General features: G+C 45.3%; 1 protein-coding gene and 1 long non-coding RNA gene across 3 annotated transcripts in view; one reads left to right on the top strand and one right to left on the bottom strand.

Moving 5' to 3' along the window:
• The window catches only part of LOC111261861 (band 7 protein AGAP004871), a 329,925-nt gene that overhangs the window by 119,744 nt on the left and 188,388 nt on the right, over positions 1–21,793 (top strand). The window lies entirely within an intron of this gene.
• Positions 4,434–21,163, bottom strand: LOC111261863 (uncharacterized). The gene is made up of 5 exons (XR_002681253.2): positions 20,868–21,163; positions 8,009–8,028; positions 7,233–7,448; positions 6,855–7,116; positions 4,434–4,529 (listed from the first exon to the last, which is right to left on the bottom strand). It is a non-coding gene; the product is annotated as an uncharacterized LOC111261863 (long non-coding RNA).

Raw genomic sequence — 21,793 nt, 5'->3', positions numbered from 1 at the left:
CGAAGAGAGTCACTGAAAGATTAATCAGTTCTCCAGAGATTACCATTTCCCCCACAGACGTACGTCCCGTCAGCCAGCATCAGAGATGTCCATCCGAGATCGTTGCTAAACTATGAAATCCCTTACAATCCCTTTGCTGCGTAGGCCTGCATCAGCAGGTTTCACGAGGCGATGGCCTAATTGGCCATGTAGTTGATAACAACCAGCGGATCGAGCAGACTGGCTCTGTCTGACCGCTTAATAGACGAATAGTCAGGTCTTACTAACCAGCAAAACGAACTACGTGTCACATCGCCATATGGATACCTGGTACATACGGATAACCATTGCCGTGTCGCCCTGATTGAGACAAGATGAACACCAGTCTATAAGGGAGCGTGGGTAGTACGTGTATATACAAGGAACCTATTGCAGGTGAGTCTGAACGAGAGGTCTGCACTGCACAGAGTAATAGACGGCATAGCAGTGCAGTATGGCCTATCCCCTAGCCGGCCAGGTTTCGGATAGGCTTCGACCTGATTTTATAGTTAACCAAGTAAGGCCTAGGCAGCAAATAGCAGAAAGGAAAGTCGGACGGATTCGATAAATTTCCAAGCGGTGTTTCAGTATACAGCATCTCCCTTTCGACAGCTTCGTTATGGTGATAAATGCAAAACGAGCTAGTGAACTGACTGGTCCACCGAAAACTTGAATAGCCAATCATAGATGGTCTATCATATTATAAATTACGCTAATAACAGTGTCAATGTGCAGGAAGGACTCGAAGGTTGTGTCCACATGAGGAGTGAAAGGTGCGGCAGTCGCCATTTTTCCTTTGATTTTATCACTCACTGATTTCGCTCAACTTTTTACTCAATTTCCGTTCACTTACGCACCCGACGCCATCTGCCAGGAGCACGCTAGGCCACGCTTTCTAGTCCATTATGCTTTTGCGAGACATGGTCCTTACCACCCGCTTCATTCCTTGGGAATCTTCTTGGTATCTACTAATCACTGGGCCAGGTGAGTCGTGTAGTGACACTATTACCATTAAACCATGATGTATCGAACCGTGAGACCGTACGTCTGGACTTGCACAATCTCTTTCTTTGGTAGTACATTAAGAAGGACTGACAGTTCGACGGAAACGAATTGGAACCAGGAAACTCTACTAAAAGGATGTTGTTAGCGTGATCTACAAAAGTAGGCCTGTCTCCCACACTCCAGCGCTCCCAGCCGTGAGTACGAGACGTAGTGTACATGCGCGCCAATATCGTTTCTTATAAGGTAGAAGTTACGGGTTAGCGCTTCTAATCCGGCACACAGTACATAACGTAGCGTTATGACCGAACCAAGATAGGTGCACGCGGCAAGGAGATCTTTAAAGTTGTGTTTCTGCCAACAGAAAATCCGATTAGATGTCCTCTGACATTTCTGCTCCTTTCTGTGCGTCTTTTCAGAGTAAAACTTACAGGCTTGTGACCTAGAACGTGCTCGGCTTGCTTTGTTTAGGCTTTGGTGGGTCTTCGATGTTTATTTCCTGGCCGCCGTCAGCTGCTCGTTTGCTGTGTGATGGTCGCACGGCACGCTTCCAGTGAAGTCTACTGCAGCAGAAAACTTATTTAACGAAAAATTTGGTAATTCGAGGGCTACGGCAGAAGGGTTTAGGGGGTGGAGTTAGCTCAACCGGGGCGTGAGTGGCCATGAGTAGCAGTTTGCGGTGAGTGCAGCTTCCTGGAAAGAAAAATGGAGTGTAGGGAGGTGGTAGTTGACCAGTCTTTCGGTCGATTAGCTAACCAGATGGTGGTCCCTGTTCGCTTGCCGGCCTCAGTTTTTCTATGTGCGGCGTCTGTACTGCTGACAGCCCAATGGCTCCGCTGTCAACAAGAGTCTGAATGCTTTGGTCCGCCTGGTTGCAGACTAAGGTTGGCAGCTGGTCAGCTCGATCTAATTTAGAGTGCAACCGTAGTTGGGTCCACAAGGTTCCAACGGTGGTAGCGTCGACGGCGGATTGTTTTCCTCTTGCTGGATTGTTCTCTTCCCTACTGACTCTCGTCTCTTTCAAGTATCTCTAGGACTTTTGTGCGAGCCTGCTGCTTCCCCACGCCGCTCCTGTACCTTTCCCGCTGTTCTGTGGTATAACTGCTCTGACGCAGAGCGTAGAGTGCTTTTTGGCTCAAGTCATTGGTTGCTTCGACTGCTCTAGCGAGCTGCGTTCGCGTCGCTTGCTCCACGATATCGAGGTCTCTTTAGGTTGCCCCAATGACATCTATTTTTCTGCACTGTCCACTGTGTAGCTGCAAAAGCGGTAACGGGTCCGTGAAGTAGGTCGCCAATCTATGATCCGAACAGAACATTCTTTTTAGAAAACTCCTGCTTTTGACGCGCTCGCCCTGACTCGGTTCCAGTACAGCCGCCCAACCGTTTTACGGAATGACGTCTGTAGGCCTGATGGCTGAATATGTATGTGCTCACACGACGGCGTAAACTGTCGTTACGGAGCCAGCCACTACTGTATGGCTTTCTGTGGCAGCCTAGCAGGCCTACGGGCTAGTCGTTAACTTGTTGCTGTGGCCCTGCTTCTTTTTCTACAGACAGCCAAAGATGCCGCCTGTCTTTCTTTATTTAACAGAAACACCACGGGACCGACTTTAACATTAGTATTAACATTAAAACCGCGAACGGATCGGATTTGAGAATATATACCCTGCTGGTGAACCCTCACATAACGGTGTCAATCAACATAGCGCGTTGTATCATACAGCTCTACGCTTGTTACGAAGTAGTCCATGACTCTTCTGCATAAGCTTTGCACTAGGACTACTCGTTCACAGATAGAGCAATGGCGCTGGCAATAAGAACATGAGGCAGCAAATACAAGCAACACAGAAAGCTGACTTAGACCAAAAAGGGTCGACGGCTGAAAAACTTGTTGCAGCGTTTCTGGTTGTTAGCGTCGAATAAGATCAACGTAGAGCCAGATTTTGCTGAATCAGCTAACGTCTTATGTGTTTCCAAAGGATGACAAAGCAGGCGTACGTATATTTGTTGCAATAACAGCGGCGGCGGTGGCGGCCTTAGCACATGGGCAGCAAAATAGTAATATGTGGCAAGCCAATCGGCGAATGCAGAAGCGTTTCGCGCAGGTGCATGTCATTCGTTTTCCATGTACGTAAGGAGTGCGGAAAGAAGGCGTATAGTGGGTGGTCGCTGGACCAAAGTCGATTGCCAACCTCATTCGTTTCTTCGTTGACCTCCGATGCCTCTCCTTCTTATACGCAATTTTCGCCTTGAGCCTGGGAAGCTTTTAATTCTAGCGTCACGTTCACATATCACACCTGTTGCTCAATAGTAGACTCCAGGCTGCGAAATGGCTCATACGGCTCTTGGTTTCTTGAGACGATGGTCGTCGTAGTGGCTGCCCACCTGCTAGCAAGGAAGCTCTTGCTGTTTTATTTGCAAGTTAGATTCTTAGCCTCACCTTCCTCTCACTTTCTTTTCGAGCTCTTCCCGTTCTTCCCTGCTATGGCGCTCCCTGTAACGCCTGCCTACTCGTGACATGTTTCGTTAATGAATATTAAAACATGGATCGAAACATCGGGTTGTTATCTATTTTTTGTCTCCTTACAAGGTCGCATCTCGGTTAGTCAGTTGAGCAGACAGCCAGCAAGCTACTACGATATGTTGAAAAGCCAACAGGATCCACAGCTAGGACCAAGCCTTAACCCTCGTCGGTTGCTCCCTTCTGTTCGCACAGGCGCCTGATCGTCAGCGACGTCTGAGCATAGACGAATTGGCTGAATCTGTATGGGCTCTAACGATGTTTGTTCTCCACCTAAAAACAGGTTGATGTTTATTTTGGCATAAAAATTCCCACAGGCCCAGAGAGGACCAAAAGATTTCTCAATCCCATCGGAAAGTCAAGCTCGTTCCCTGCTAAGTTCCGTAGCGCAATGTCTTGTCGGTACGCTGCTTGGTAGATGCCGTCAGAAGCATAGATATGCCTCAGGCTTGGCGGTAGCTGAACCTAGCAAAAGCCTGCTAGGCCCATTCGCTTCGCGTTTACAGGAGGTACGAAGATAGCATTATAAATGGGCAGAAGGGCCTGAGCTGTTGTCCGGAGAGTTCTCCGAGCCTACGTCAGAAGAACCACGTCTGCGGGTGGTAGCGCATATACTAACCTCTTGGGGATCTTGGGCTGAGCAATGAGGAGGTTACACTTCCTCATAGTGGCAGCGTCTAGATTAGCTTTTATTGTCCCGCGAGAAAAAAAAAGGCAAAAATATTATGAAGCCACCATTATATATCTCCTGAAATCTTTTCGTTCATTGCATGATCGCGACTTGGCAAAACCCGATCTTACCATGCCTTATATAGCACCAGATGGGGAAGAATACGGAAAGAAAAATGAACACTTTGTATAATAATATTAATAATTTATTTTAAAACGGAGTTACTTAGAGTGTAATATAGCTAAGAGTACTGGCTTTTCGAGAACAGCTTATAGAAGAGCGCAACTCGTAGCATGAAAGGTGTGGAAGAGTAAGTAACTGTAAAAGAAATATACTGGTTAGATAATATATTTGATTTGACTTATCTTGAGAGACCATTCACTGCATAGCAGAACGGTGCTGTTTGGGCATACATTTTTATATTAACAGGATAGCTCTCTAGCTCTATAAGCAGCAGCAAATATATTCAAGTGAATACATCTACTAAAAAAAAAGAAGTTAGTCGAAATCCGGCCGCGTAAGGACAACTTGTAGAGCATTTCAAGGACCAATTCACCGCCCCACACTCGTACATACCAATATAATGACGTGCCTAATGAAACTCAATCGTTCATATTATAATGCTCATTCTTGGCTCCATTGTGTCCTCGTTCGAACGAGGCTAGATAAGAGAGAACATTCAATACTATATGCTACGCCTGATGTTATTAAATCGAGGCTCGAAACTTACATCGTGGCAGGTCTCTGATTACGTCCAAACCCGTTACGTAGGGGAAAAGCACGACTTAAATGTGAGCCTTAAATACATGCACATTAGAACCCTAAACTTCTATAGAAGAACGGCGTGCACAAACCAGCGTCCAATCGTTTGGAACCTGCAGTAATGAGTGGCGTTGTCACCGGACAAATAGGAGTTCGTATTTTCCATATACTATATACTTAGTGCCTTGCCCTTTTTGATAGTAATGATGGGCTTTTTTTCTTTTGCTTCGTAATGTAGCCAAAGACTCTACGATCCCCTGTGATTCGTGGCGTCCCTATAAAATTTTTCTGAGCTTTTCTCCTAGCCTTGTTCGTAACTGATAAAGGAGTCTTTCCTTTGGTTTCATGGGCCTGCTTTTGATTTAAAGTTGGGCCCTTCTGTTTTTATACGCAGGGGTAGCAATAGCCGGCAGTCACTTACACACACAGAGACTTACAGTGCCCTTAAAGAGGCCGCCGGTATAATTCTAGTAGGTGATATGTAAAGGTCGTTCTTCGAACCGTGATCCAGCTCGGCGTTTATAGTTAGTCTGGTCCCCACTAGCCGCGCCACCGACGCGCCTGGTAGATCTTCCACTACCTGTACCACATATGGGCATGTCCCTGGACGTGGCTTTGACTTTTTTGATTCTATAAGCATCTTCCCCCAGTAGCTGGCTAGCTGGTTACCGGAACGTGCCAACTCTTGAACTTCCTTTGGAGCCTTTGCCATCATCCTAATTGAACGTTTCCACCGCCGCTTTTATCATTTCGTCACCGACCGAGGCTCCGTTTCTAGTCGTCTACTTCTTTCAAACTGCGATGAACTCAAAGCCTATTACTACTAGTGCCTCAAAAAATTCTATGTTTGCCGTTCTCGTTGAAAAAGCTTGGGGGACGAAAAACGGGGAATACGGAGCAGAAGCCTCGTCGAGCAAACAGGCTACTGTATTCGTTCTTCCAGCTAGCTAGCGGGTCAATCAAGTAACATCCAAAACGCTATAATGCTAGTGCGAAAGCTGAACAGCGGACCGTCACCGTTGATAATAATTAAGCTTGAGACAGCAGCATCGGCTGCGATCGACGCTACTGCCCATCAATACTGCGTCATCATCCAAACGCGTGCGTATCAATGAAAGAGATACTCTGTTCCCTAAGCGCTCGCAACAACAGAACGGTTCGTCATTCACGTTCCTTTACATAGAAATTACATCCGCAGACAGCTCGCTGGCAGGCGGGTCTACAAAAATGAAATGTTTATGCGCCTTTGTAACACCACGTATATCTTCACGGAACCACTGTTTCGCCACAAAAAGGCCGGTGCTGACAAACGTGTGCCAAAGGGAAAAAGAGAGGAAACGTATGTATATGCTAAAAAAATGCACGCATCGCATGAGATACTTGAATATGGCAGAAACATCTTTTCGAGGTCTGTAACAGCATTTTGGCGTCTCGAAAATTGTTACAAGTTTTAGCTTTTCCTTTCTTTCCTCCTTTAAAGAGGTATTCTACTTTCAAATCACTTCTAAACGTTTCTAAACGCGTGGACTTCGCGAAGAAGGAATCTCGAGACAGTACACGCCGACGCCGTTCTAATCGTCATGCCTAGACATCCAAGTAGCACCAGCATAGCCTTCTGCCCACATTTCTAGCAATCGAATCTGTTCAATAAGGGAACCAGTTTGATTTAGCGTGGAGATGTTGGCGTTCGAAGACGCTGGCTGGCACACGAGGTGTGCCAAGGAAGTAGTATCCGGAAAATAGGGCAAGGTCGAAAATAAGCAGTACTTGTGCTGACAGCGAAACCGGACGAGAGCAAGAGGGAACGAAGATTGTAGGACTTATGCAAGCGTGGAATTTAGAAAAGTGGCAGGAGGAATCATAGAACGGATTACTGCTTACCTTTTTGTTTTCCGATTAAATTTAGTCCCACTTCATCCGATTTATTTGCTCTGCTGCTGTATCCACGTTGTTAACTATGTACATTTTATGTACATACCGTTTCCTATAATCGTGGTTTCTTTGAAAACCCCCTGCTTTCAACGCAAGATACTAGTCAGGCAGGTTTTGGTTATGTGCGGTAGAAGAGACTTCACTGGCACTGTGTGATCAACGGCGGCGTACTTCACCGATTGCTTTGCATTAATGCAACTTTCTCCAGTCCCTATTTTCAAAATGCACTATGTAAATATGGATTATGAAATAAGCATGCTGCCAAATGAGCATACACCCATGAATATATTTTCTATGTTCTTTCACAGAATATTTCATGCCCATTACCTCTTTTCTCAAAGCCTCACTATAGCCGAATTCAAATTTGTACGCCTTTCGCAATCTACATGCATCTCCTTCTTAGCGGGGTTTGTCAGGACCTAGAGACGGCGTTCACGAACTTGCTCCAACCGGCCTAGGGCCAGGATTAGGTTTGTCCATGATGGCACGAATCTAAATGCTACTCATAGTAACATACAGTTCAGGATGCAATTATCTTACTACCTGTAAACGTACTGTTGATATTAGTTACAATAAGAGTTCCGTACGGTCTACCAGGCTACAAGAAACCGGTAGGCAAAAATTTGTGATTCAACAGAAGGAGAAACGGACGAGTAATACGCTTGGCCATACGCTTATTTTTGGCAATTTGTGGTAAGGTTCGACTTTAATAGTTGTTTACTAGCGATATCGAATACTCCGGTTAGAAAGGCTCATGCTGCCATAGTCACTACTAGCGCCCTTAACTTCGAGGCTGCAGCAGATAAAGTTTGGCGGAGGACAGTTGGGAGTCTGGCAAAGCCGAGTAGTGGGACGTAATTGATCGTCATCTTTTTAGCTTTGGTGTGTACGTTTATTGTAATGATAGATGCACTAGGGTGGCGCTTTGCTCGGATTGGGGCTGATGGTTAAAATAAGTGTGAAGAGGTGATTGAGGGGTTCGGAAAAACGCATTTAAACGGGGCAATATTATGTTGCTGAGTAGGGTGTGCTTAGTTAAAAAGCCTCTAGAATAATGCAATTTACGGATATAAACGGAATACAATAAGCGACGAATACTATACCGCGGCCGCCATCTGAAGATCTGAAAAGAAATGATGGACAAGTCCTTAATAAGTGGACAGGTCGAAATCGTCAAGATCGGGCGGGACGAAGAGGAATTTTTTAAGAAGCTGAATACAGCATGTGCTCTGCATACATTAGTATACTACCTGTACAAATGGCGTCGTCTTATTGCATCAAGAGAGATCTAAAATGAGTGTACATTGTTGTATGTCCCATTCGGAGTCCTAGAAATAACAGATTACCACATGCCTAGCGGCGAACACATTGAGGCTGTTCTGTAGCAATGGAGAAATTAGAAGTTTATTCGTGTGCGTACGTTCATACAGCTCTTAGTCGTTTTAGAGGCTGTATTTAAATCGGATATAAGAAAATGGAATCGTTTAAACCTCCATGGTCATATCGAAGCTGCTGCAATCTCTGCACCTCAAACCACCACCATGGCTAGTATCTAAGAATCTTTTGCACTTAGACTAAGTTTATTATTCTGACACCCAAATGAAGATCATCATTAATATAAGCTTCTTCTCGATCAGTTGAGCTTTAAAGCGGACCAATGCCTTGATATATACAGTTGAGACCTGTTTATAACTTAGAGAAGACCAGGGAAAGGATTTGGGAGAAAAGGACGCAAATATATATTTACCCGTTTTTAATATAGATATACCTAATAGGCCTTGTGAAAGGTACAAATGATTCATCCACTCGTTTTCTTTTCTATACCAGCACTTATGTCTAGTGATAACAGCCAAAAATCAATCCTATATTATATCTAGTGAAAAGGCTTTAAAAGGCTTAACTCGGCTATATCGAAGCCACATAGTGATGGCAATACCTGTCAAACGACACTGTGGCAGTATATCAGATAAAAGTTGTCCTTATTGTTTCTCTCAGTTTATCAGATCGTTGCACATTACTGGAAGGTTGTCATGTTCGTCAAACATACTCGGGTAATGATCGCCTTAAACGTTGAATGTCCGCTTATTTTCTTATCCCTTTCGTTTATACCCTCTTCCGCTGGCTTTTTATGGATATAAATGGCTACCATTTAGCCACTCACGCACTTTTGTCTTCGCCCCTCTTTTGGGTCTTTTTGCCCCTCCATTGAGCTACGCTGTTAGCGCTGGATGTAAAATCACAAACAGTACAAAGAGACTAAAGGCGAGGGCAAAAAGGTCTGCCGCTTTTCTCGGCACCTCCTGGCCGTTACCTCTACTCTGCAACATCGAACCAGTACAACCTCCGCTCGAAAAGGTCCCGGCAAGAAGCATAATTAGGTTTTAACAGACGGTTACCAAACTTAATGGTTTTCACGAGGAAAAGACCACGTAAAAGAAAAAAAACATAAGCAAAAGCATCCGAGGCGTAGCTGCCGAAGGCAGAGTCCTTCTCTAAGAGAAGAACTACAACGGCGACAGTGACGACCATGTGACTGTTATAGCAGTAGGGCCAATGAGCCTGTACAAAATCAAGTCAGGCTTGGATTTTAACTTTTTTCATTTTTCTGTCCATCTCGACCCTATAAAGATTTCGATACAGACAGAAGTCCACAGTTTAAAGGAAAGAGAAGAGTTTTACCTGTCGCGCGTTCTACTAGCATTTCAACAAGTAGCAAAAGCACTGCTTTACTCCTGAACTACTACAGCTCTGTGGAGTTCGTGGGCCTCGACGAGCTGAATCGGACTGTAATGCTGTGCTCTGTGATAACGTTTTTCCACTACAGAACACAACGACCATGTGACGGAATAGGGGATGGGCATAGAGGTAAATCGAATTTGCTTTATGCTAAGCACATGGTTCCGTCCTCTGACAGTAGAGATAGTGACAGTGACAGCGGGAGAAGTAGCAGGAATGGTGGAGACAGTCATCACTTCTATGGCTCTTCCCCGATACCCCTCAACCTTTTTCTAGCTATCTGCGATACCTATCTAGCTTAGTTTTATATATAGCTAGGCGTCCAGCGCATGAATGCGTATAATTCTGCAAACTTGCTCGTTTTTTTCATGGGGTATCCCGGTTGTTTGGTTGATTTTTTTTCGGGTTTTACCTTCCCACTATGATTCCGGTAGTACTTAAACTATGGAATGCGCCTTTAAGTTAGTGAAAAGGTGCAGCGCAGAAATTCTCTACCACTGAGAATAGAGGATTTGAAAGCTAGGTGTAATTCAGAGCCCAGAGGCTTCCGCGCGGCACTTGGTTTCAGAGAACGAATGGGATGTTAAACGGGGAAGTTGCCTCTGGCCTCTATGTGCACCTACCAACAAGCGGCCTGGTTGAGGCTACAGCTTTCTGGTGTTGGGTTAGCCTGCTTTTTTTTTTACTTCCCGCTGGCGGTACTCCTTTGGAAGGAGATACAGCGATTCGCAACCAACAAACGACCCACATGCATAATTGAGAGTGGTGTCTTTGCATCGAGTATAGCTAAGAATCATTAGGGGATATAGGGATATATGGGTGCTGCCTTAATGGATATTAATCTGGTATTCATTTGTACTTGCCACCCGCCGCCTGCCTTTCTTTGGGGACTGCCATAGCAGACTCGTGCCTGCTTGCTCAGACGCTTTTCCTGTTTCAATGCCATTACGACCAGCGAACCACCGCGATGGCTGGTGCGTATCGAAAGGCTTTGTGTATAGAGTGATTGCTCTATGCGGCAGAGTAGTGGGATGTGTGGTCGATCCGTCGTTTGGACGCTTAGTCACTCGTCTGCCCAAAATGTCTTCAGGTGAAGCCAAAACACAAGTTAGCTGAGACAATATCGGCTTTAACAAATGCTTTGATTGCTCCGCACTACTTGCTGTGATTATTTCGTATATTTCTCAATGGCTTTTGCTAGTATCGCTGAATTTCTACTAAAGCTATTGTTGCTGTTATGGCGGCCGGTGCGGCTTTTATTTTTCGAGCACAAATTATCTCCAGCACCTCTTAACAGAACCGGTTAAAGAAAACTTATTCCTTCTATTCCATTGTTCTTATTAGCATCTCACCGGAATTCCCGGCGAAAGTTGCTTGTTGTTAGCCGGGCTAGGCCTCGTCGTCGCACAAAAGCTTTGTTACTTATTACTTATAGGAACGAGGATGGCCTTGTGAAGGACAGAAGCTACGGTTACTACCATACGCTAACTGCATATGGAGGCTTGAGCCTGACTCCGACATTGTTAAGTAGCCAACGAAGCCAGGCCATTGCCGACAGTGTCTTGCTTTGCCTGGCTGTAAATGCAATCAAGTTAACTGGTGTGATTAATCACAAAGTGAACTCTCTCGGTATTACACTGGGTCTTTGACCCACTTCGCTTTGGATTCAGCCACAATTTCTCCAGCTAATGGTTGGCTGCTCTTTTCCACAAAATAGAGGCCCATTGAATGCAAACGTCGTGAAAAAAAGTTCGATCCGGGTCGCGGACAGCAACTCTTTGCCCACGCAATTTGTGGGCCACTTTAGTTGTTCTTATATCTTTCCTAAGGCAGCCACCAGGCCACTGGCACCTTACACATAACACGATTCTGGTACATATGCGGACACATATAACTAAATAGAATGTAGGTACACCAAAAAACGCAAGAGGCTTTGTATTTGAAGAGGATTTTTCTTGCCGTTGAGTTTGGATCTAAACTGCGTATCGCCATTAGATGCTGTCGACTGGGAAAAACTTCGGTCTTTATCTTTTTCAAGTGGCGCTTATGCGACCAGTACAACGAAGGTAACCAGCGCAGCTTTTCAATGCAATTTATTTGCTGATCGTCCTTGCTGTTGTTTCGAATCGTTTAAGCCGTCTACAGGCAGTTGTCGACTGCAGTAGCTGGCAGCTGTTTTAGCACTACAATACAACCAATACCAATACAAACAGACATACGCATACATAATAAGCCACACAGAGACGTCAATAAGGATAGAAGCAGGAGAGATGACTCGGTGCAGCTTTTAAAGGTACCTATGCCGGCATATGGCGGCGGGAAAGGTCGCCCGTGGCGATCGATCAGTGCGGGCGAACGAACGCTGACCTGAGGTGCTCGAAGCGATACGATATGATGCTCTGCGCCCTTCTAGTAGAAAGCGATGCAAGCACGTTAAAGCGGCAGTTACGACAGAACGAGAGAGAGATAGATAATGTCGAAAAGCAGACCCAGTATTACAGCAAAGTATATCTGTAGGGCCGACAGCCAGAACTGCGCTAGTGTACGAATCTTTCGGTGTAATATGCCTATGTGTTTATGTGTATGGAGTTCCTCTGACAGACATCGGAAGTAAAAAGTATTATAAATATGAAGTCCAATGGGTGGCGTTTGGCAAACATCCGTACTTCGCTCCATTAACTGTAAGACATCCTTGTCAGGCCATTTTAACTCCATGAAACTCACCAACGCGCCAGGCTACCCGGTCATCCATACTCGTAATCAATCAGTCACAACAAAAATAGACGTGCATCAAGCAAGCGCGTGCATCCGCCTTATCGCGTGCACAAAATTCAGCGCAAAACTAGTGGTAATGACAAAAACTTTATGGTTGACCCCTTACTTGGTTATTCCAGCGCCGAGCTTTTTGCAATTGTTACAAGGAAGCTGGGGTCTTTTAGCTCACCTTTTTATCCAGTTTACAAAGCGCACCCGATATACTCTAATATGAACAATACAAGCTTGCCGAAACAAGGCATGAGACAGCATGCTATGTCGCCTCTCACTAGCAGAGACACAGCGACGCAGAGATTTTTATTGGTCCGTTCGATCTAGATCGTTTGAATTTTTTGTTCTGTTTTAATGTCGTCAACAATATCAACAAGGCACCACTAAAACCTTCAGTCTCTACTGTCTACCATTGCTTTCCCGCTTTATTGCAAGTTTATCTGTTTGGCCTCTGCATAATCACACAATGGCCAAAGCCAGTAAGTCAATGCTGCTGGCAAGCGGTTGGTAATATTGTAGCGGTGTCCGAAGTGTTTTCTTTTCCTTCGCCCCCTCTTCCTCGAGTACCCGGAACGCCCGGCGTTCCGTCTTCCCGCGTCTGTTGGTCTGGCCTCTTAAGGTCACTCATGCGTAGTTGTAGCTTACTGAAGGACGATAGAGGGTAGGGCCGATCATAGAGGGAGATCGCAGGAAAAGCTGGCAGTACAGGATCAGGGATGGGGAAGCCAAGTGTAGAGAATCGTGTGGCTGGTGCTAGTGCTGATGCTGTTGTTGGCTCGGGGAGGAGAACAGGATGGAGCCAGGAAGCGTCGGTAGAAGAAGAACGAGTAAAAGCAGCTAGCAAACGTACGGGTCTGCACTAACACACATGCATAATATTAAATTATACGCGCATATACACTAGAGACCGTTGTCGACCGTTGATGCTGCCTCTTTGGAAAAGGCCGCAGGCTTCTCGTGGCTTTTTGCATCGTTTCTGCTTCACGTTCTTCAATCGTTCTCTGTTTCTCTCTATTTCGTTTTTTTTTTTTTTATCTCTGTAGCTCCCACTTATGATCCTGTCTTTGCTGCTGCTTATAGTCTGTTCAGTCTTCTTCGCTGCGGGTTACGACACCCTCATGTTCCTCATCATACTCGCCGTGTTCAAAGCGACGACGAAGGCAATGAGCGTGCTGGCTGTGGTTTCGACCGCTTTACGAGCTACTCTGGACGGTCGCTAGCAACTCGTGGCGTAGACACTGGCCGGCGGGCAGCGGAGCTGGTCTTGCTTAAAACCCAGCCAGCAATAAGACTCAGTAATGAAGATGAGCAATGAAGACACGATATCAAGTTTTTAATAAGCACAAATGGCCGCGGGAACAGCAGCAGGAACCAACAGAGGAGGTGCGCACAGAGAGGACAGCTAAAGCGTCGTAGCCCAGCTATAAGATTCAAGTCGAGTCGTGCGCTACAGCCATGCGTACCGCTCTGACAACTAAGACTACTTCAGCGTCTGCTGTTAAACCCGCTGTGGCTACAGCCGTAAGCAAGGCACGCTTAATCATTACATTTAACTGGTGAGGAACCCAAGGGCTAGGCACATTGGGTGGCTCATAATAACTTGCACCATGTTTCGTAAGCACAAATAACACTGCGTATATGCTTGTGGGGCAGAAAATGGACGACACCTAAATGAGCACGGCAGTATTTCGTGTAGTGATAAAAAAACAAAGAGAAAAACAGCGGTAGAAAGATACTGATCGAAGGTTAACGCTCTCTGTCTTCATTGTGGAGCTCTTTGTCGTGGTTCGGGTTCGTGCGTCGATTGAATACTAGCACAGCAAATAAAATCTTTCCGAGGCCAGCATCTAGTGCCAAGCACACTACCAATGGTCTGTGACTGAATCAGTGTCAACAATGGGAAGACTAGCATCAAACTAGCCACCGCGATAGAGTCAAAGTCCGAAACTATTGCATATGTATTATTTGGTTACTTCATACCACTGTATTCATATACATATGGTACTATAGGCTCGTGGGTTTTAGGGACAGAAATAACGGGTGTGGGTATGTGTATGTAGAAAAATGCGACTCAAAGGTGCATCCGGCATCCGACACCTCCAGCTTTTTATGTTACCAGTTACTGGTATTTTGTCAAGAGGTAAGCTAAATTTCGGTCCTGGAGGGAAGAAGCAAGCGACTGGCGTTGCTGGGCGGCACCCTTGACTAATCGTTGCACATTTACCTTGCCCGGTGTTTCAACCGTAGCCCATGTGATAAATACCAGATAACTGTGGACCATAATCGCGTTTCTACCTGGTTTCTGGAGGCAGCGGTAGCAGCCGTTTAACCCGGATTTGAGTATTAATCGGAATTCATAGCCCAAGGGCAAAGCGACATAAGCGTTCCAAACCACCAAACATCAAACTGTTCACATCACAAGTTAGCGAACTGGAGGTTAAAGCTAGGCTAGACTTACCCTATTTTTCTTGTTTACGGACTTATTTATCTTTGCATACGAATTGGGTTTGCAAATTTCCTTGGTTGACACCAGTAGGTGGTGCCGACGCCACACATACAACTATCAACGTCGACTTGGAAGCCGCAAATAGCCGTGGAACATTATCTACCTAAAGAAACAAGCAAATGTGGTTGAGAGCAAAAAGCTATTCGGTCTCCCAACGAGATGCTGTATCGAAAAACCGCCGCCTGAGTATCTGGGACAATAATCCCGATAATTCTAATAATTCACTGATTCCATCGTCGGCTATTGTTTGTTGTTTACCGGTCCGATTCAGAAATATTTTTGATAGTAATAATTTGATGATATTCAACTTGTAAGATCTAATATTGAATGTTACTTTTCAATTCGCTTAGCACACTCGCGTGTCTTCTTGATTTCTGTCGTCATCTTTGTTTAAGGCCTAAGTCTTGCAAATTCACCAGGTGCTTTCTCAATGGCAGTTCCGCTAGCGGAACTTCTGTAGCAGGTGGGCTTTCTCCCACACGACAGAATTACCCACAGTCGAAGGGTACGCCGGAGCCCATAAACGATGGCCACCCTAGTCTTGATCTAGTTCTCAAAAGGCATATAATTTGAATACCCTTCGTTACCTTTGTCTTTCTTCTCATACTCCACATTAGTGTTACACACACACACACTTAGACACAGACAAAAAGGAAAGCCTAAACAGTACCAGCGAACTGAGTTGTAGAATAACGAGGAGGACACTGCATCTGGGATGTAGTATGAAATATAAAGAAGAATAGCTAGTGGTCGGGTTTCGTGTTAGAGTCGGGGTGCACTTAAACTGGAATAAGCGTGGAGTGATGGTGGAACTTCGGGAGAGCTTTGGGATGGCGTGGTACGGCAGAGTGAATTTCGAAATTGGAATAATACAACCGAACGGTGGTCTATCGTTATAACGAGCGTATTGGGCATATTTAATTTCATTACGTACGTAACCCCTCCCTATGCAGGGACGAGATTGTCAGTACTATTCGTAACGTTCGTCGGCAGCGACTCGGTAGTTAGTTAGCAATTTTCGTGGCAGGGAACAACGACGAAGAACAGGCTTTCGACTTCCCAGTTCCACCGGCCCAACTGCCACAACCATTGCTACCACAAGGGGCCATGGGGCAATCGGGTCGTCGGGTGAATCCACTCCCGGTGAAACTCGGCAACACTTTGATTTATTACGGCGGGTCCCAGTCAAAGTCGACGGCAGCACCGCACAGTCTGTCGAGGAATATAAAGGTATGAGGTGATTACTGCTGGCAAGCTTGATTACGAATCACTTGCACGTCCCGTGGCGATTGCATTGAGTACGGTTATGCTGGGTATACACCCCGAACATCCATAGATCTGTATGCTGATCACATATAGAGACATGTACCCTCACAGCGTTTAACGGACTGCTTAATTTTGTATCTGCGGGGATGACAATGAGATGCATCAATTATATATATATATATATATATATATTATTTTTTATGCATCTCACGCAATATTTATATATATATATATAATTAAAGGTTGCATGTAGAAATTCGACTTAAATATTACTGAATCATCTCTGTCGACGAAACAAGCTTACTAACTAAGCAGCCAGATTCGTGAAGAATCAGTACACGAAAAACTGGCCAGGTATTTTTTAAAATGCTCCGCCATGTCCCTGTTACTTTTGGAAACTGAAGACACGTTAAGACTATAGAAACGAATAGTTTTTTGCATGTGGTGGGCGTTATTTTGTTTTAGTCATTACGATATTTGCTGTTGCAACTTGCGAACGAACCCAATTTAACTCGTCACCCACCTATTTATGGGATCGACCTATTTATATAGTGTCGACATGGCTTTTTCGTCATAGAGGCCCATATGTTACATGTACGTGAGTGAAATATGTACCTTCACGTGTGTGTGGGCGCGTATGTATTTGCAAACTGCAAAATACCGTCGATGCAACAGCTTGCGCAACGCTCAGTGTTATGAATGTTGGAGGCGGCCAATAGTAGTAAGATGCCTATAAAACCAGAACGGGGCTGAGTGGTAATTTTGCACCAATCATCCCACTTCCACTGTTGAACTGTTGCCGCCTGTCTGTTCTGGGTGACGACGGGCAGTTGAAGTGACAAAACGCGGTGTTAGATATGTCTGGCACTCTTTTCTCAATGAGCGATTCTGCTAGTAGCAGAGGTATTAATGACGTGAGCGGCAACTGTGCAAAGCTGTAAGCATATCTGTGGAGCCCTCCAGCCGGGTGATTTTGGAGAGGATAATTTGGACAATCGCTTCAACTTTACATCGTAACGGCCTGAAAAAGCATCTAATAAGGTACTATATGTCACCTTAGCTGTGCTTTTCAGCAAGTACTTCCTGGCAGTTTGAAACTGTTTATTGCCCGTTCAATGACGAATAAGATAAAGGGTCACATGCTCAAATTCGCAAAGAATTTCTTCTCACCTGCCCCACTGGGGCCGAGTCCTCGTTTCTTGTGGCCTCTATTTTGTGCGTCCTTGCTGTCGGTCTGTCTGGCCTCATTTTCGGCCGACATTCACCATTTAGCCACCCCGTTGCAAAAAAGTATCGCAATCACAAATATTAGGCGGCAATTAACCAAACAACGAATGAAATACTCCGCCCATATCTCGAGATAGGTGAGTCAAAAGTCGGGAACTGAAAGTTTTTGTAGACGCTACACGCGGAGCAAACAAATCGCGGCGTTTGACAAAACGAAGGTATAGAAAGGACGCTTGGCGTCTCTAATCTCCAAGGACACTACTATCCTATGCGAGAAACTGTTCGTTGTTGTCGACGTGAAATCATATGTTGCTATAGAAAACATGCTTTTGAATTGATAACCGCCGTACGTACTATAGTTGTTAATACGAATACGCTGGCTCATAGCATACACGTGTCTAGAGCATGTGAGCAGATAAATTTGTAGGTAGCTAAATTACTGCTTTTACTTATGCTGCACATTCGAGGCTGACAGACTGATTGATAGGCAAACTCGTACTTCGTCTTTTTCCCTAATCTATTTAAGCAGCAACCAACAGCGATTGCCTACAGAAAGAGATTTCTCAAGGCCCTCAGAGGACATTCAAAAACAGCAGTACAAAGAAGTTGGACGAAGGCTGTCCGTCTGACGCTTCGGCAGTTTTTCGGCTGCTGCGGAGGTAGCCATTGTGGGCTATGCAGTTTGCGATCGCAAATCGACGCGACGCTGACGTTAGCAAAGTGCCAGATTCAGTGTATTCTTCTTACGCAAGAAGCAGCTTTCCCGCGTCGATAAGCAACCGTGTGACGACACATGCCTACACAAGCGGTGGCTGTTCCTTGTTCAAATTACGTGGACGGAAAGAACGGACCGGCGTTTCTTTTAGTGGTTCGTTTTTCGGACGTCCGCCTCGGCGTTCACTGCCCTGCAATGATGTTCATGAAGAAAGGCCAAGCACTTTCTGAGCCGAGGCAGTCAGTCATACACAGACAGGGCAAGGATCGGTCGGCCTGCTGTTTGCAACTTCAAGGCGCTTTGTCCTAAACTCGTTCTGCGTCCGCCGCCTTCTCGCTCCACTCTTTTCAAGCCGTTACCTCTACCCCCAGCGGCTTTTGCCGCCTGCCTGGCTGTCAGTGACATAGTCTTTTGACTAGCTGACAGGCTTTGCCTTACCGAGCTTTGCACAAATTAGTTTTAACGAGCCTCATTAAACAGGCAGGTGGAAGCCTTGTGTCTACAAGAGTGCTGCTGCGGTGGGCAAAGCGACTAGGTCGTGTAGCGCCGCAAACGGCAGCGGCGTTCTGTCGTACGGTCCCTATAGAGTTAAGAGCGCGCTAGCAACCTAAGTTCGCTAGGTACGGTTGCAAGGCGTTTATGATAAAACCGCGCCCTACTTAAACTCCTATTGCCTGACCCAGCAAACAGCCAATGCTTGCTTCAATGCCGATTTCAACTAGATTGGTCTGCATTTTGCTCGCCGTAGCTTCCATCTGCGTCCGGCGTTTTCCTGATGACAGTCCTGACGAGCCCACAAGAACCAAAAATGGGCAGGAAAAGTGGACGGAGACCATAGCAACTATTTTTGTCAACTTTTCCGAGTCTCCCCCACGTAAACACTTGAGTAGTTCTATTCGCCCAGCAGTCAGGAAACCCCGTTAGAAAAATGATACCATACACACAGATACATGTACAAACATATTTTCACCTCGGCACGCACTCGCCGCTTAAATACGTGAAGACACATACAGACCTTAGCCACAATTAGATTCCCGCTACAGAGCCCAATGTCTAAAATGGATGGCTCAAGTAATGGCTTCGTCTGATAGACGAAGGACGAACTCAACACGACGCTGATTACGTTAATGGTGGTTGCCAATCGTACCTCTAGATAGGTAGGCTAGCCTGTCTCTCCAGTGTACAATGTGCAAAACGCTGTATTAAAGTGATACTCTTTTCCTGTCACTTGGAAGACGTGGAGTAGTAAAACAGAAGGTCGCCAAAGGGGCTAGCGTTTAGTTAGAACATGGTATAATTGCCAGTTTCCCAATTAAGCAAGCAGGCAGCTCATCTATGGCTAAGCACAGCCGCATCTCACCAGTCGATTCATTGCTGTGCTATACGGACTTTTGGTTCCGAAATTCTACAGCAATAGTTGCTCTGTAAATCAAAAGCAGATGTACGCTGGTTTTTGCATGTCCTTAAAACAGCGAGTGGCCAAGAAAGAACACGAAAAATGAAGAAAAGAACGGAAGTGAAAATGAGAAATCTGTATTTATGCAGTGCGTCCAGCTCAAGACAACAGAAGAACCCCACGTCCAACCAATAGTCTGACGTCACCGCGAAACGTAGGTACTCGTTGCTTGCAGATGTACGCCACGAGCGATGAGAAAAACGAAGAAAGGGCGACGAAGAAAAGATACTGCTGGACAAAAAAAGAGCAGAAGTAAGAAGGGCACGGAAGCTAGCTTTAAAGGAAAATTATTATTATATTAAGTGGGTTAGATAGGGAATATGTTAGGAATAAAAGCAGGGCAAAAAAGGACCCACTCATAATCCATGGATAATTAACATTAAATCATTGTTTTTCGTGAAGAGGAGGCTTCGGTTTACCCCACAGTCGACTTCCGGTCCGTGGGATAAGTATTATAAGAAGTGGAGGGTGAAAAGTCATGGAGAACCTAAACTAAGCTTTATAGAATGAGAATGGAGAATGAATGCGAAAACCACTACGAACAACGGGTGCTGCGAACGCGTTTAATGCCCCAATAAAGACTTAGTCTATGTAAATTCAAAAAGGTGTAGCACCCGGGGGCCTCTGTTCCCCTTTCCAGTATCTTTGCCCGCACATTTCCTCCTGCAGCTAGCTTTTAGGTAAGCTTAGTCGCAAGCGTTCGAATCCCGTGGACTTAGTATACAGGGAGGGATGAGGTCTCATTCACATTCTGTATCAGTAATCCCTTGCGTAGTTCAAGGGTACGTAACCTGGCACTCTGATATCTAATGAGAGGCGAGCTGCAACTTTTGGCCGGGGCCAATTTCGACACGCATGGCCATCGTTATACAACTTCGTGCCTAGGTTGTTGGTAGTATCGTTGGTGTGGACCGGCTACAACAAACCAGACATACTAGTCGGAATACAGGCTCGACAGGGTATTTTCTTGGTGAGATGAAGTTCTCTAGCATTCACATCACTACCAGTACCCTCACCTCTCCTACCACAGTTATCATAATTATGCATACATATATATATATATATATATATATATACAACATGGCCTCGGCATCAGGAACACCCTGTGCGGACGTGATGCGGGCGTACAAGAAGGCTTGCGAGCTTACATATGTTAGCGCATGTCTATGTTACATGATCATGTCGCAGTGAGACCTAGGCTACATTGCTTATCCGGCTATCTCGCCATTTCCTACTATATCTGCAGTTAACAACTCAGCAAGCCTGTCTACACTGAGATTCATGCCTTACCTTGTACTGTGATGCATCGAGTCTTTAATTAGATCTTTGATCGGGGACAGCTGCAACGATGTCATCTTCTTCTTCATCGTGGTCGCGGCCGCCTCTGGATATCTCCTCCTGGTGAACGTTTCCGGTGAGACAAGGCTTAGCGGTGTGGAGGCGAACGTTGAAGGGCGGGAACCGCGAGTTTAGGTAGGGTAGTTTAGATATGTTGGAGTTTGAGAGAGAAGGAACTAAGAGGTGCACAAATGTGTCTGAACGCATCTGCCATCAAAGGCACTGATGTCTGCTCAGTACACGTGGTAACGCCTGTGTACAGGCTGTGTAGGATAGGGAGAATAATAGTGAGGCCTCCTTGGTTCGGACGTTTTGCAAGACTACCATGTTTATGACGCAAGCTCCATTATCGGGCACAGTGGTCATAGTTACTTGTAAAGGTGCGTGTAGCCTTATAATACAACGAAACTGCCTTAGTTGATATGAATCCATGGTAGGAAGATAGTCCTATGTGATATCCAACAAGCGGTAAACAGTTAACAAGGCTACGACCAAGAACATGGTTACATTAGTACGCAACTAAACCACGGTCTTATGGTTGTTATATCATAAAACAACTTGAAGCTTTATAAACAACAGCAATTGATTTCAATAAAGACCAGGACAAGCAGATGCCGTTTATACTATTCAGATATCTGAAATTAACTGGGCAACCGTTGTATCGGACGACATATTTCGAATCTATATACCACATACAGTTTAGTAAATCTACTATGTTATTCATGTACATGGAGACTAGTAAACTCTTGAGTTCCGAGAAGGTCTTCAGCCGTCCTAGGTGTGTAACTATTGTAGAAGCTATACATAACTTCATCTATCTCTTTCATAGACGTTTCTTACCTTTGAGTCCCATTGTATGCGCACCTTTCTCAGAAAAC

This window comes from Varroa jacobsoni, unplaced genomic scaffold (assembly GCF_002532875.2).
Source record: "Varroa jacobsoni isolate VJ856 unplaced genomic scaffold, vjacob_1.0 scaffold_602, whole genome shotgun sequence".
NCBI lineage: Eukaryota > Metazoa > Arthropoda > Arachnida > Mesostigmata > Varroidae > Varroa > Varroa jacobsoni.
This window is presented reverse-complemented; position numbering and strand designations above follow the sequence as displayed.